This window comes from Peromyscus eremicus, chromosome X, assembly GCF_949786415.1.
Source record: "Peromyscus eremicus chromosome X, PerEre_H2_v1, whole genome shotgun sequence".
NCBI classification, from domain to species: Eukaryota; Metazoa; Chordata; class Mammalia; order Rodentia; family Cricetidae; genus Peromyscus; species Peromyscus eremicus.
Window position 1 is genome coordinate 13,413,070 of NC_081439.1, and position 15,416 is coordinate 13,428,485.

Consider the following 15,416-nt stretch of genomic DNA (forward strand, 5'->3'; position numbering starts at 1 on the left):
AGTGTTTCTGGGGTTTTGTCACTGGTTGATGCAGGCAGTGAGGAAACAGAGTTCAGAGCTGTGCTGCTTTTGGCTTTACTAGCGGTGGTGGCGCACGCACGCCTTTATTTTTTCTTTTTAACTTTTTTTTTAAATTTTATTTTGCAATACAATTCAGTTCTACATATCAGCCACAGATTCCCTTGTTCTCCCCCCTCCCTCCCCCCTCATCTCCCCCCCAGCCCGCCCCCCATTCCCATCTCCTCCAGGCCAAAGCCTTCCCCACAGACTGAGATCAACCTGGTAGACTCAGTCCAGGTAGGTCCAGTCCCCTCCTCCCAGGCCGAGCCAAGGGACCCTGCATAGGCCCCAGGTTTCAAACAGCCAACTCATGCAATGAGCACAGGACCCGGTCCCACTGCCTGGATACCTCCCAAATAGATCAGGCCAATCACCTGTCTCACCCACTCAGAGGGCCTGATCCAGTTGGTGACCCCTCAGCCATTGGTTCATAGTTCATGTGTTTCCGTTCATTTGGCTATTTGTCTCTGTGCTTTATCCAACCTTGGTCTCAACAATTCTCGCTCATATAAACCCTCCTCATTCTCGCTAATTGGACTCCCAGAGATCCACCTGGGGCCTAGCCATGGATCTCTGCATCCAGATCCCTCAGTCGTTGGATGGGGTTTCTAGCACGACAATTAGGGTGTTTGGCCATCCCATCACCAGAGTAGGTCAGTTCGGACTGTCTCTCGACCATTGCCAGCAGTCTGTTGTGGGGGTATCTTTGTGGATTTCTGTGGGCCTCTCTAGCACTTTGCTTCTTCCTATTCTCATGTGGTCTTCATTTACCATAGTCTCCTATTCCTTGTTCTCCCTCTCTGTTGTTGATCCAGGTGGGATCTCCCGCTCACCCAAGCTCTCTTTCCCTCGACCCTCGCCCTTCACTACCCCCACTCATGTCCAGGCTGTTCATGTAGATCTCGTTCCATTTCTCTGTCATTGGGCGATCCCCGTGTCTTTCTTGGGGTCCTGTTTTCCAGGTAGCCTGCCTGGTGATGTGAGTAGCAGTCCAGTCATCCTTGTTCCACATCTAGTATCCTGCTATGAGTGAGTACATACCATGTTTGTCTTTCTGAGTCTGGGATACCTCACTCAGGATGATTTTTTCTAGGTCCATCCATTTGTCTGCAAACCTCATGATGTCATTGTTTTTCTCTGCTGAGTAGTATTCCATTGTGTATATGTACCACATTTTGTTTATCCATTCTTCAGTTGAAGGGCATCTAGGTTGTTTCCATGTTCTGGCTATTACAAACAATGCTGATATGAGCATAGCTGAACAAGTGCTCTTGTGGTGTGGTTGAGCATTCCTTGGGTATATGCCCAAGAGTGGTATAGCTGGATCTTGGGGGAGATGGATTCCCAATTTTCTAAGAAAGCGCCATATTGATTTCCAAAGTGGTTGTACAAGCTTGCATTCCCACCAGCAGTGGAGGAGAGTTCCCCTAGCTCCACATCCTCTCCAGCATAAGGTGTCTTCAGTGTTTTTGATCTTAGCCATTTTGACAGGCATAAGGTGGTATCTCAGAGTTGTTTTGATTTGCATTTCCCTGATGATTAGGGATGTTGAGCAATTCCTTAAATGTCTTTCAGCCATTTGAGTTTCCTCTGTTGAGAATTCTCTGTTTAGTTCTATAGCCCATTTCTTAATTGGACTGTTGGGCATTTTGATGTCTAATTTCTTGAGTTCCTTATAAATTCTGGATATCAGTTCTCTGTCAGATGTGGGGTTGGTGAAGATCTTTTCCCATTCTGTAGGTTGTCGCTTTGCCTTGTTGACCGTATCCTTTGCTCTACAAAAGCTTCTCAGTTTCAAGAGGTCCCATTGATTGGTTGTTTCTCTCAGTGTCTGTGCTACTGGTGTTCTATTTAGGAAGTAGTCTCCTATGCCAATGCATTCAAGACTACTTCCTACTTTCTCTTCTAGCAGGTTCAGAGTAGCTGGATTTATGTTGAGGTCCTTGATCCACTTGCACGGTGATAGATATGGATCTATTTGCAGCCTTCTACATGTTGATATCCAGTTTTGCCAGCACCATTTGTTGAAGATGCTTTCTTTTTTCCACTGTGCACTTTTGGCTTCTTTGTCAAAAATTATTTGTTCATAGGTGGGCGCACACCTTTAATCCCAGCACTAGGGAGGCAGAGCCAGGCGGATCTCTGTGAGTTCGAGACTGGCCTGGGCTACCAAGTGAGTTCCAGGAAAGGCACAAAGCTACACAGAGAAACCCTGTCTCGAAAAACCAAAAATAATAATAATAATAATAATAATACTTTATATCACCTAATAGCTGTGCAGTATTGGCGAAGAGCTTTACAGCAGCTAAATACGGTAATTTCACCCTCAGTGTGAAGTAAAGTTTTTCCGTAGAACAAACCAAAAGTACTGCTGTAATAAAAACATTTGTCTGAATTGAAGCACTTAGGGGAACTATTATGAATTTGGGTGAAGGGACAGCCTCTAGTTAAAAACCGTCTACCGCTGACAGTGCATCTCTGCTGGTCCGGAACAGCTGAGAGAACTGGCAACTTTGGAGTGTGGCTTCATCCCGAGAATGTTACAATACCCTAGCAACAACTATCACAATTCTATAACAACACTCACTAAATCCCAGTGCTTTATAGCAAAGCTAACTATAAACTCTAAACTTTAGAAATGATGTACGTACTTCCTGTCTAGTTAAGAGAATCTTTCTAATAGAGAAAGTGATAATAATTAAGAGTAAGAAATAGAGAAAGATGAAAATAAGATATGTGAGTTTGTAAAAATTCTGTCTTGTTAGATCTATGTTAAAGAAATCTTTAGGTGTTTTCTAAATTAGATATATGCTAATGATAGCCCTATATAAGTTTGTAAGATAGATCTATAGAGTTCCTTTAAGAATATAAGCTTGCAAGAAATATCTAAGGTAGTCTTAAGACATGTAGTAATAAGCTTGTAAGAAGTAAAGATACTAGTTGTAAATGTAAGTTTAAATAAGAAATAAGAAGTATATAAGAAGTAATAAGAAATATATTTGCTAAAGTAGTTCTATAGTTTCCTTAAGGAGTATAAATAGATGTTAATATGTTATATGTGAGTTTGTAAAAACATGTAAATGTTGAATGTGAGTCTAAATGCTTTCCAAAAAATATTATATGTGAGTTTGTAAAAAAGTGTAAATGTTAAGTGTGAGTCTATGCTTAATGTATATGGTGAAAAAACTTGAGATATAGAAGTTAGTGTCCTAGCAGACTGCAAAGCAGGCAGTCTGAGCAGTTTTCAAAAGTTCCAGAAGCCGCTAAGAAGCAAAGAAGGGCAGACACCAGAGCCAGCACAACAAGGCATCCGCAGCTGAGATCCGTGGAAAATCGACGCAACACAGAAAAACCTGAGCTAACATCAAAAACGGTGTGATTTAGAATACTACTGTACCTAAAAAGGTCTCTGGCTTGAGAATAAGTTCAGAGACGCTTGTTTGAACAAAAATTGTTAACTGCAAAAAGGTTTGGCTGAAAAACGTCTCTTCATATTTTGAAGTGAAAGCCTGATACCAGAATTTATTTCTTGTTTGAACTTTTTGAACTTAAAATGAGATAAAACTACAAAAAGATCTTGGTTATGGATTTCTTCATATTTGGAAGGCTAGTACCAGAATTTATCATTTGAATTTTGGGACTATTGAAATGAACAATAGAGATTTCATTGCAATGGGACAATTTTGAGTTTACTTATAGTAATGACCTAGGAACTGTTTTTTGGAATTGGGTTTAAAATAGAACTGTTTAAATGAAGAAATTTATTGTTTCTACCTAGAATCAAGATGCAGTTTTGTGTATGTGTATATGCTGGTGATTCATGTATTCTGTGTTAAAAATGCAATTGTTTTGTGGAACTGTTTATGTAAAAATGGAATTACATACAGAACTGGTTTTGTGTTACAAATGGAACTGTTTAAATTGAAAAGTTTGGGTTTTCTAACTAGGCTTGAGATTTTGCTTAAATTATAAAGAAAAGGAGGAGAGTTAATATTTCTTAGTCTAATTTCAAAAGTTGTTTGAGGGATTAATGTCATGTTTTTGTTAGTAAGAAATGCAAATGGGGTATATTAAGAGACTACTTCTAAAGTGTAAAGAGTTTTATTAAGAAACTGCTTTTGGATGTTTTGCTAAAAGTTTTCAAAGTGTTCATGGTTAGATTGAAAATATTGCTTTTCAATATGGGTTTGTAGGAATTGTATAAGTTTGGGTTCCTCTAACTAGGTTTGAGATTTTGTTTAAAAAATTATAAAAAAAGGAGGAGTTATGAGATTGAATTATGTCTGCAGAAACCTATTGATATTAATGCACCCTGGTTTTGTGGAGTTAAGGAATATTTAAGTTTGATATGAATACATCGAAGTTTTTCCTATGTTCTGTTAGCAAGAAAATTCAAATGATTGAGTTAAAGTTGTAAGACGGAGAAAATTGTTAACTATATTTAGCACCATATATGCTAATTCAAATGGTTCTGTTAAGAGTTTGCTTTGAGTTGTAAGATTGAGAGAATTGTGACTATGTATAGCAATATTTATGTTAACCTGTTAATGGTAATGATGAAGCTAAGGGATTCTTTAAGTTTGTAGTCTTTAAGTTTAAGAGTTTTTGGCTTAGAAAGGGCTTGAGGCAGCTAAGACTGCTATAGTCACCTTGGATCTAATTCAAAAGAGAAATGCTATCTTTATCATCCTCTACTCCCATACTGGGAGGTGTAACAGCTATGGAGATTGCTATAAGTCATTAATAGTTATTTTTTTATATATTAAGAAAGGGGGACCTGTGGGAGCCCATTCTCGGGTTCCTCGTGGCTTTACCCAGCAGGTCCACATAGAGGATGATTAGACCACGGGCCTAAGTGCAGGTGTCTGGGATGGTCTGCACTTGGCTGTGCTGGGGGAGGAGGTCTTTTGCTCCACCCCTTGGCGTCTCTATAAAAACCCTGGAGCAGAGGCAGTCAGGGCCCGTTGGAATAGGTTCTAGGCCCTCTCGAGGATATCCTTTATTTTCTATCTGTTTATCTCCACGATATTCTCCACAATAAATCCTTCTATCTAATATTTCCTGCTGCTCGCACTCAAGGGAACTTTGGGGGTGGTTGGGTAAATGCCCCACATTAATATACTTCTCTTTAAAAAAAAAAAAAACAAATGTAGTGATAAAATGACTCCTAATAATATTCTGCTATACTACTTACTAATAGGTCAGTGCATGTTCAGCTATCATCAGAGAAAATTACTTCTGCAGCAGATAGGAACAAATATATTAGCTCTCGGCTAGACATTACAAAGAGAATGTCAGACCTTGGAACACAGAGCCCTAAATGGGCTGTCTCCATCAAATCTTGTCCCTCAGAGCTCAGGCATCCCCAAGGAAGAGGAGACAGAAAGAGTGTAAGAGCAAGAAGGAATGGAGGACACCAGGAGAGCAGGGCTTCTAGATCAACATGAGCAAGGTTCATATGAACTCACAGAGACTAGAGCACCATGCACAGGGCCTGCATGGGTCTGCACCAGGTCCTTTGTGTGTATATTAGAGCTTCCAGTTTAGTGTTTGTATGGGATTCTTGAATGTGTGAATAAGTGGGTCTCTGATTTTTATGTCTGCTCTTGGGCTCTTTTCCTTCTGTTGGTTCCTTTTTTTCCAACTATCAATGTGATAGCTTTTTATATTTATTTTGTTATATTTTTAAAAAATGAATGAATGAAAATCTAACCATTAGGGTAAAGATTCACAACTGAACTGTTGCTTATACCTGCTGGGAGAGGGAAAATATGTTTTTTCCAATAGAGTATGACACTGAATATATCAACTACTCCAGGAAAGGCCTCATGTTCAGGAGAAATTAATCAACATATAATAGAACTCCACGGTTGTTGTTATTTGAGGGGTGTGTGTGTGTGTGATTTTTATTTGATTATAGTTTGATGGGATTTTTTTCTTTTTTAAAGGTGTAGTTTTTTGTTGTTTGGGGAGGTTTTGTTGTTGTGTTGGGCTTTTGTTTGATTTTTGAGAAAGAAGTTAAAGTTAGATGGCTAGGAAGGGAGAGAAGATCTGAAAGAAGTTTGGAGAAGGGAAGAATATGATGAAAATATATTTAAACTTTCAAAAAATAGAAGAATAAAGACAAAAGTTCTAGATCTCTAGTGTCATACGGTATTTGTCTATATAATGTATATGATATGGGGGAAGGAATAGAGCATACAATAGAATAAATACTAGAGAAAATATGAAATAATCAAAATTAAGTAGAAATGAAATGAATGAAGAGAAGGAAATGACATCAATAAATGTAGTATAAAATATTCTCTTTAAATTTAAAGAACTATAATCAAATCAAAGTGAAAATACATTTGAAATGAAATAGAATAAAAAGATAAGAATAATGATTAAAATTAGATGAAAAATTAGATTCAGCAATGGAGAATGAAATACTGATGAATTAGAAGACATATTTCATGAATAAGAAATAAATAGGCTGTATTTCTGTTACCTACTCCATTATTTATTGTCATGTAACAATGACATTTTGTCATCTTCTGCATTTGGTACAGCTGGGATTTTCCAGTTGATGTGGGACCTCAGCTGGAAAACCTGGAATGTTGTGAATTCACAAGCAGATTTGCTAGACCTGAGCCCTTGTATCTGGCTGGGTGGTTGTGTTGCTTCCTGAAATAGGGAAGCTGTGCTTATTTGAAGGGCAGAATAGAGAGACAGTGGAAACGGCAATTCTGCTCTGAACCACTGGCTACTACCCCTTGTGTACAGTTTCTACTCTTGTGCTCCATTAATTCTGTAGGTCAGCATTCACCTGTTTCATGGGGCTAGGTCTTCTGGGAGGGGTCAGTTCGCTTTTCTGTCTGGGATTTTTTCCATACCTCACTTCTGAAATCTCTCCTTAATCATGATCTCTGACTTAATCTGTAAACATTTAATGTGTTACTGTTACTGAACCTCTCTAGGAGATGAGATGGGAGTATTACTATGAGTTCAATGCTGTCTTAGTTAGGGTTTCTATTGCTGTGAAGAGACACCATGACCACGGCAACTCTAATAAAGGAAAACATTTATTTAGGGATGGCTTACAGTTCAGAGGTTTAGTCCGTTATCATCATGGTGGGAAGCATGGCAGCATGCAGGCATACATGGTGCTAGGGAAGAAGGTGCTCCATGTTGATATACAGGCAACAGGAAGTAAACTGTGTGTCACAAGAGCGAAGCTTGAGCAAAAGAGGCCTCAAAGCCTGCCCCCACAGTGACACACTTCCTCCAACAAGACCATTTTCTTTCAAACCACCACAAATGCCTACCTGAGTTACATATGTTGAAACTGGTTTAGACTGTATAGCAAATTTGTCGGTCTATCTATCTATCTATCTATCTATCTATCTATCTATCTATCCATACATACATACAGCTATAATTTGGATATGATGTGTCCTATACAAGTTCATGTGTTTGAACGCTTGGTCTCTGGTGTGTGTCATTGTTTTATGACATTATAGACCTTTGGGAGGTGTGGCCCAGCTAGAAGAAGTGGTTTATAGCAATACCCCACGTGCCATCTCATCTGTATTTCCATATCTATCCAGATCTAAGAAGGCAGTCTGCCATATGTTTCTGCTGCCACAAGTGAGCACCACTCTTGCTGAATTGCTTTCCTTACTGTGATGAACTGTGTCTTCAAACCATTCTTCATTAAATGGTCATGTGTTTAGTCAGACAAGTAACAAATAAGGAAAAATTGGTACCCAAAAGTGGGGCTGTGGCTGTGGCTACCTGATCATATGTTCCATAGGCTTTTAGAACTGCTTTGCAAGAAGAATTTGGAACAGTGTGGACCTATAAGCTAGTGAGACACAAGAGTACTATAAGCAGGGCTTAATAGTCCATTCTGGTAGAGAACCAGAAGATTACAATGAATATGGAAATGAAGGCTTGGCTCACATGGTTTTGGAAGGAACAGAGCGCAATCAGGAATCAGATTAAAGGCCATTCCTGGTATATTCAGAAGAGTAGGGTTGCATTCTGTCCATGTCTTGAAAGTTTAAGTAAGGCTGAATTCAAAAGAAAGAAATGTCATTGGGAGTGGCAATTTCCAGAGAGCACACTACTCAGGCTGTGCCATGGCTATTGCTAATGGTGCTTACTCAGGCTTATAGTGAAAAAGAAGAGAAAGTGGACTCTTTACAGCTTTCTGCTTTTCGAGTGTAAACTTGATAGTGTGGCTAGCCAGATAAGAGAAGTGGGACAAGATGAGGTTAAAACTCAGGACCCTAGAAGAATGTCACATTTTGTAACTGCTCTGTGACACTGAGACTATTTAGGTAAAGATGCCTGTTTAGATGTAATATTTTGTAGCTATTCTGTGGCCCTGTTAATTTCATTTACGTTAAATTTTAATTTTTATGTGTACCTGTGTCAGAAATAACATGTGTGTGCAGGTGCCCTCAGATGCCAGAGGAGGAAATTTGGATCCCCTGGAGCTGGAGTTATACATGGTTGTGAGCCACCTGATGTGGGTGCTGGGAACAGAACTTGAGTCCTTTGGGAGAACAGCAAACACTTTTAAGCACTGAGCCATCTCTCCATCCCATCCTGACCCTATCAAATTTAAAATATGGGTGTGTGCTAAAACTGTCAGTGTAGGTCCTGTGCCACTATGACGGCTAAGAATGTTTATTCACACAAGAGTGTACTGTTCCTCCTGTGGTGGTTTGAATGTAATTGGCCCACATAATCCCATAATCTCATAGGAAGTGTGGCCTTGTTGGAGGAAGGGTGTCACTGTGGGGGCAGGCTTTGAGGTTTCATATACTCAGGATACTGTCCAGTGTGCCAGTCAACTTCCTGTTGCCTCTGAGTCAAGATGTAAGGACTCTTAGCTCAGGCACCACATCTGCCTGCACGCTGCCGTGCTCCCCGCCAGGATGATAATTGACTGAATCTCTGAAACTGTAAGCTGCCACCTGAATGAAATGTTTTCTTTATAAGTGTTGCCATGGTCATGGTGTCTCCTCACAGCAATAGAAACCCAAACTAAGACACTTCCTTTCACATGTTCATTTTTGCTGCTTTTTGTGTACTAGTTGAACTCTTTCCTGCAGTAATGCAAGAACTGAGAAGCCAAATTCCATCATGGTATCTTGGTGCTTTGACTCAGATGAACATTCTTCAGGAGCAAGGTGAAACAAAGTGTATTCCCTCTCTGAATGAGAACATCATTATTCTCACCCCCGCCCCCCCTCTTCTGGACAGCACCTTGTCTGTAAGATGTTGAAAGTCCTTTGAATTCCTTCGTGAACACAATAGCCTTTCCATCTATCTGATTTCATCCACTTTAGGACCTTCCATTTTATTTTTCGTAAGGAGGATAGAAATTCACTAATTGGTCTATGAAAGAGAGATGGCATTTCAGATAGGGACTTGGAAAGGCCATCTGCACTAAGTCGTCTGGTATAATTACAGCACCCCAAAATCTAAGGAAAAGAAAGTTCCCCACCTGGGATACCTCATCTTAGGTAATTTTGAATAAATTCAGAGATGCCTGCTCCTCAGGGTATGTCTTCTCTTCCAGATACGGAACCAGATGTAAGTTCCAGCAGAATACCCTTTGGAATGCATCCTGAAGAATTATAATAAATTCATCTGCAAACTCTAGTGACAAAGAGGCTAATCTTTTTCTATATGACAGATTGGCTGTACTGTGAGCTAAGTAATGGGAGAAATGTCCAGAACATGACACATTCCACTGTAATACCATTTTACTGATGGGGAAAGACATGGCGTGAAGTGCTGTATGTACAAGCATTCTTTATTATTTTAAAAAAGCTTAAATTGTTCTAAGTAGACTTGTGTCAGCTACTATATATGTCTCAGTGCCCTCAGATGGCTGTTCCATACCAGGAACAATTAAAATAGCCAAAACAATGCCATCGTTGTCTCTTGCAACGAGTGGCAGCTGCAGAACCCTGCCACACTGTGGTTCGGGGGCTTTTTCCAATGATGGACAACCTAAGACAGATAAAAACAGGATTTAGGAAGCTCTGTGCATGACCCTGATTAGTACAGCAAGACCATACAACAGCTCTGATCTGACATGGCAAGACTTCACAATAACAACGGGTGAAAACTTTAACAGGAACCACCAGGTATATGGTGACTGAGGCAGCCACCGTTTTTCAGAATGCTTGCATGTTATAAGTGACTATAAATGCCAAGCAGGGGGAACCTTGATGTCATTATTGCATACCCCAGCTGAAAATATAATGATGAAATAGAGTTGGAAATGGGTATCATACAGTTCGGTTGGTTGAGGGCCTTAGGCTTAATAGCATCAAAACTCAACGACACCAAGGTGACTATCATAGATAAAGAACCAAATGAAAACCCACAGCCTTTTTTGAGAAACTAAGGTAGTCCCTAATTAAATATGCCTTTATGATCGCCAACATTTGAGGAAAAATTAACCCTAAGTGATAAATTCATCACACAGTTGCCCCAAGTATTGGGAGACAGTTATAAAAAATAAACAATGAGATCAAGAGTTTCCATTAACAATTTCCTCTTAGTGACTATCTCAGGTCTTTTTGTTTGTTTGTTTGTTTCTTTGTTTGTTTTCATGATAGAGATAAAGAGGAACAGCAAAAAGTTCTATGATAAAGAGGAAGAGCAAAAAGTTCTATGAAATGAAAAATATAAGAAGATTGGCAGGGCCAACTCCTGGCATCCTAATACAACCCAAGGGCCCCCTGAGATATTCAGTTGGACATTCTTCACATGCTTGTTGTTGGTGTTCAATACTTGGCCATTAGAAACAGGAGTGCTTAACCTGTAATAAATCCCCCAAAGACATCATGCCCCACTTGTGGGAAGCCAGGTCTTTGGAGGATTTGTCCTGTGTGCCAAAAAGAGCACAAAGTTCTGCTTTTGTTATGGCTCTTGAATGAAGTGGTTCAAAGCCGTAGGCAGTCCCTGACAGGTTACCACATACGGGGCTGAGCGTGAGTGATCACCAATGTTTGCTGATAGAACTTTGTTTGTTCTCATGGGTGCAGGAACCTCCTGCAGTGTATTAAAATATGTGGAAGTGAACTTTCACTCCATTCCTTTGTTTCCTCTGGGATAGATACCTACTTTCTCACTTCTTTCATGTGACTGCTGAATGTCTTGTCTCAGGACATTCAAGTAGGAAAAGACCTGCTAACTGAAATGGGAGCACAGGTAATTTTCTAACCTAGTTCTGGTTTCATCTAACTTCTAGAACAAGGGGATCAGTGGGTGAATCTCAGCCTCTCATAACCTGCCAGTAATCAATCCTCATGTCCTGAACACAGGTGTCCTTTGATGGGAAATAACTGCCATTTCTGATATAATAATAAACAAGGTATCCACATGCTCTCCTCACCAAAAAAGCAGTATTCCCTAAAGGAAGAAACTAGAGTTGATCTAAGACCACAAATTAAAAAAAATTTCACTCATGGGCTTCTAGTTCCTTGTAACTTCCCAAGTAATGTCCCAATATTGGCATTCTAAAAACAGAATAGGAAATGCAGATGTGTACAGAACTTTGGGGCTATAAATGAAGCCTTGATTTCTTTTCAAGCCATTGTTCCCATCACTGAAACTCAATAACTTTCTGTCCTTGACCTCAAAGATGCTTTCTTCTGTATCCCATTGGCTTCTGAATTCCAGTCCCATTTTGTTTTTGAATGAAAAAATGTTTGAAGGAAACTAGCAATTGAAGTGAATAATTTGACCTAGAGGATTCAGGAATAGTTCCCATATTTTTGGACAGTTTCTGACGTGGAGAACTTACCCCTAAAGAAAGAAAAATGCTTATAGTGTGCAGATCACCTCCTTGTGTGCCATACAATATGCTACTAAGATCTTAAATTTATTGAATAGCAAGGTATATAGATTCTCAAAAGAAGATTCATTTAATAAAACAGGAGGCCACTTACTTAGGACTTAAATTATCCCTTTGGAGATAGTCACTCCAGAAGTAGTTTTCCTTCTTCCCTCAAATACTCAGATGCAATGAAGAATGTTCTTAGGCCTTACTAGACGTCAAAGGGTATGGATTCTGGGGTATGAAGACACTGCTGGGCCTCTAGATGTAGTCCATAAGGGTCTAGAAGATACTTAGCCCCTAATTTGGGAAAGAAAATAAAATAGAGCATTTCTGCAGCCCAAATCTGTATTATTCAGCTACACAGGCCTTGGGACTTAAATAAAAATTGTAATTTCTATATTTCTGAAAGGAAAATAATTGCTTTGTGTGTCATAATCAGACCTTGGATGTTTATCAAAGAAGTTTGACCCATTTACTTGTGGCTGGCCAAATTGCCTCGGGCCATAGGAGCAATACTATTAACAGAGAAATTTGGTGTGTGTGTGTGTGTGTGTGTGTGTGTGTGTGTGTGTGTGTGTGTGGTCATTTTGGGTCATCTCTTACATATATCATACAGGAATATATATACACACATATACATACATACATATATCCCTCATTAGGTCGCTACTCTTGTAAATGAATGGCCCTTTCTCCCTAACTGACAGCCAACTTCTAAGATACCAGACCTTCCTATTAGAAACTCTACAGGTGTCTATTTGGAGATGTTTATCTCTGAACCCTACTACTTCTGTCCAGAGAACAGTCTGGCCTTCTCCACTCCTCTCTGCCCATGAGGGGATGCAACTGCTAGAACGTAAGGCTACAGAGGCTATGGCTATATTTATTAATGTTCTAGAGATGAGAGGCCAGGTCTGTCTTTATACCATCCTGTTTCTTTTCACTCCTTCTGATCCATCTGAATTGAGAACATAAGTGTAGAGCTCTGGCCTGGATCCAGGACATATGATCTCAGCCTAGATAACTGCTAATTACATGATTGCTGTGGATGAATATCTGAGTTTAGTGTCCTTTGCACAGTGTGTGGGGTGATGGTAGGTCTGCTAGGAATAATCTTCATGGTCTCTTTTATCTCTGATGTTTCAGGAACCTCACATCCACAGAGACAATTTCTTCCTTATTAAAGGAGATGAATTAGACCTTAATGTACTCCATACTGTATACTATGGATGGAAAATATTAAAGTTTGTAAGTGTCAAAAAGCTCTACTTAGACAAAAGGTATTTTCCACAAAGGTAACAGACTGGGTAGACCCATCATTTGGTGATTTTCTAGAGGGGACAGCCATCTCTGCTATTACCACATCATCTTTAGATTTGAATAATCCAAATTCGAGAAGAAATGTGCTTCCTACATTAAAAAAAAGTGGCAGATTTCAGGCCAGACAAAAAAAGGGAGAGTTAGCTTCCTCCAAACAGACTTATGGTCTAGAAAATTCAAAGGGATGTTCATCTGCCAGTGGACTCTGTGTGGATAATACAAACCAGAAACTCAGCATGAACTTTCTGTGCATGAAAAAAAAGTTGAAAGCTGGTTAAAAGCTGGACTCTTAAATTGAAAGCCAAAGCAAGATTGATAGATTTTTAATTAATGAGAGGTCCATACAAATGTGAAAAGACAGCTACTATAAAAATATTATCAAAGGAGCCTGAGATTCAAGCAAAAGAATCAGTTAACACAGTTTTACCAGACCTCCTAAAAGATGGCTTCAAGGAGTCATTTAATTTTTATTCAAACTTCCATATATTTCCATATCAATCTCAGCTATAGTAGAACTTCAAAGAGTTTCTCTCAAGAGCCACAAACTAGAACAAGATGCAAGTGATCAGAGATGAGATAAGAAGATATTTCCAGTTGAAGATTTCCTCAGCCAGTTGTATTGAGATTCCCAGAGTTTACATGAAGTTCTAAGGAAGTATGCGCAGATTGGCTCATGTCCTCATATTTACAAGCCCTGACAGTGTTGCTGGAGATAATCACCAGAGGCCACTTCCCAAAGGACATTCAAGAAGAGTGTTCTATTTCAAGCATCACTTTCAACCATATGGGCCTAATACATATGATGAAATTTCTCAATTAAATAGACTATAGAAGCTAGTAAGAACAGAGGGAAGATTACTATTGCTGATAAAATGTCTCTGGAGTTGCTGTGTCCAGGATGTTCTGGTGATATCAGAAGTGAAATAAACAGCCCCTACTTCTCTTCAAAAGAAGAGAGCAGTTTGTTGCTAGGAAAATAGAAATGCCATTAAAGTCAAATTCTTCACTATCAATATCTAAAAAAAAGCCTGATTGTATGTTTAAAAATCAAGATATTCAAGCTAGAACATAGTGGGTTCCACATAGTGAGACCTTGTATCAGAAGAAATAAAGCAAAACACAATCCTAATTAATTAATACCAAATAAATGTGATTTTAAAAAACTGTTGATTTTATGCTCAGTTGACAACTCCCTAAATGTCCAGAGTCTGGTATTGCAGTTATGTGCCATTATACCCAGCTAGTTACTAATTTAAAAAACAAGCAAACAAATAAACAGAAAAAAAATTATCTAACAAGGAGAAGGCTGGAGAGACTGCTTAGCATGCTGTTGCACAGGACCTGGAGTTCCATTCCCAGCACCCATATAGTAGTTCACAACCATCCATAACTCCATTTCCAGAGGACCCAACACCTTCTTCTGACCTCTGTGGGCACTAGTTGTAAGTGTACTTCACATGAATACATGTAGGCAAAACACACACACACACACACACACACACACACACACACACACACTGAAATAAAGAATTTTTTTTTTTAAAAAAAGGGTTTTCATCAAAGAAACCCTGAGGCTTACAGATATGTGTAATGTATAGCTTGGGGGTAGAGTCCTTAGTGTTTAGCTAGCATGTATGAGAGCCTATATTTACTCTCTAGCACCTCTACCACCACATACCCAAGAGTTATAAAAGAAGAGGAAGTTCTCTACCATAGAGAAGGCCTTGGAGCTGAGGCTAGCAAGACACTGGTACTATCAGCAGCCTGTTCAAGTCACTAAGCTGCTGTTGTAGTGAGAGATGTTCTTGAGCCCCAAGCTCGAAGTCTGCCCTGTAAAGACACAGCAGAAAGCTTCTTGGCCTGAGAAAACCAGCTTTTGAGACCTCATCTTTTTTTTCTTTTACTTTGAGAGCTGAAATCAAGGTGGTCTTCTGGTACCCCAGTGGATTTTCTTGAGAGTCTTCACTGAAAGATTACTGGCAGTCAAGGATGCAAGGAGCCCTCAACCTCTATATCCACTGAGAATCTCAGTGCAGGGGAGCCAGTGGCAGCAATGGTACTGGTGGTGATCAGGACAGCACCTTTGGGTGTGACATGTGCTTGGAGAGAGCCAAGAACACTGTCCTCAGCCTATGTGGCCACCTGTCTCTCTCTCTCTCTCTCTCTCTCTCTCTCTCTCTCTCTC

The 15,416-nt window shown here is 39.6% G+C and overlaps 1 pseudogene; it reads left to right on the forward strand.

Annotated features, from left to right (window-relative positions):
- The first annotated feature begins 13,140 nt into the window (after window positions 1–13,140).
- On the forward strand, window positions 13,141–14,303 carry LOC131899694 (cell cycle checkpoint protein RAD17-like; annotated as a pseudogene).
- The last annotated feature ends 1,113 nt before the right edge of the window (window positions 14,304–15,416 follow it).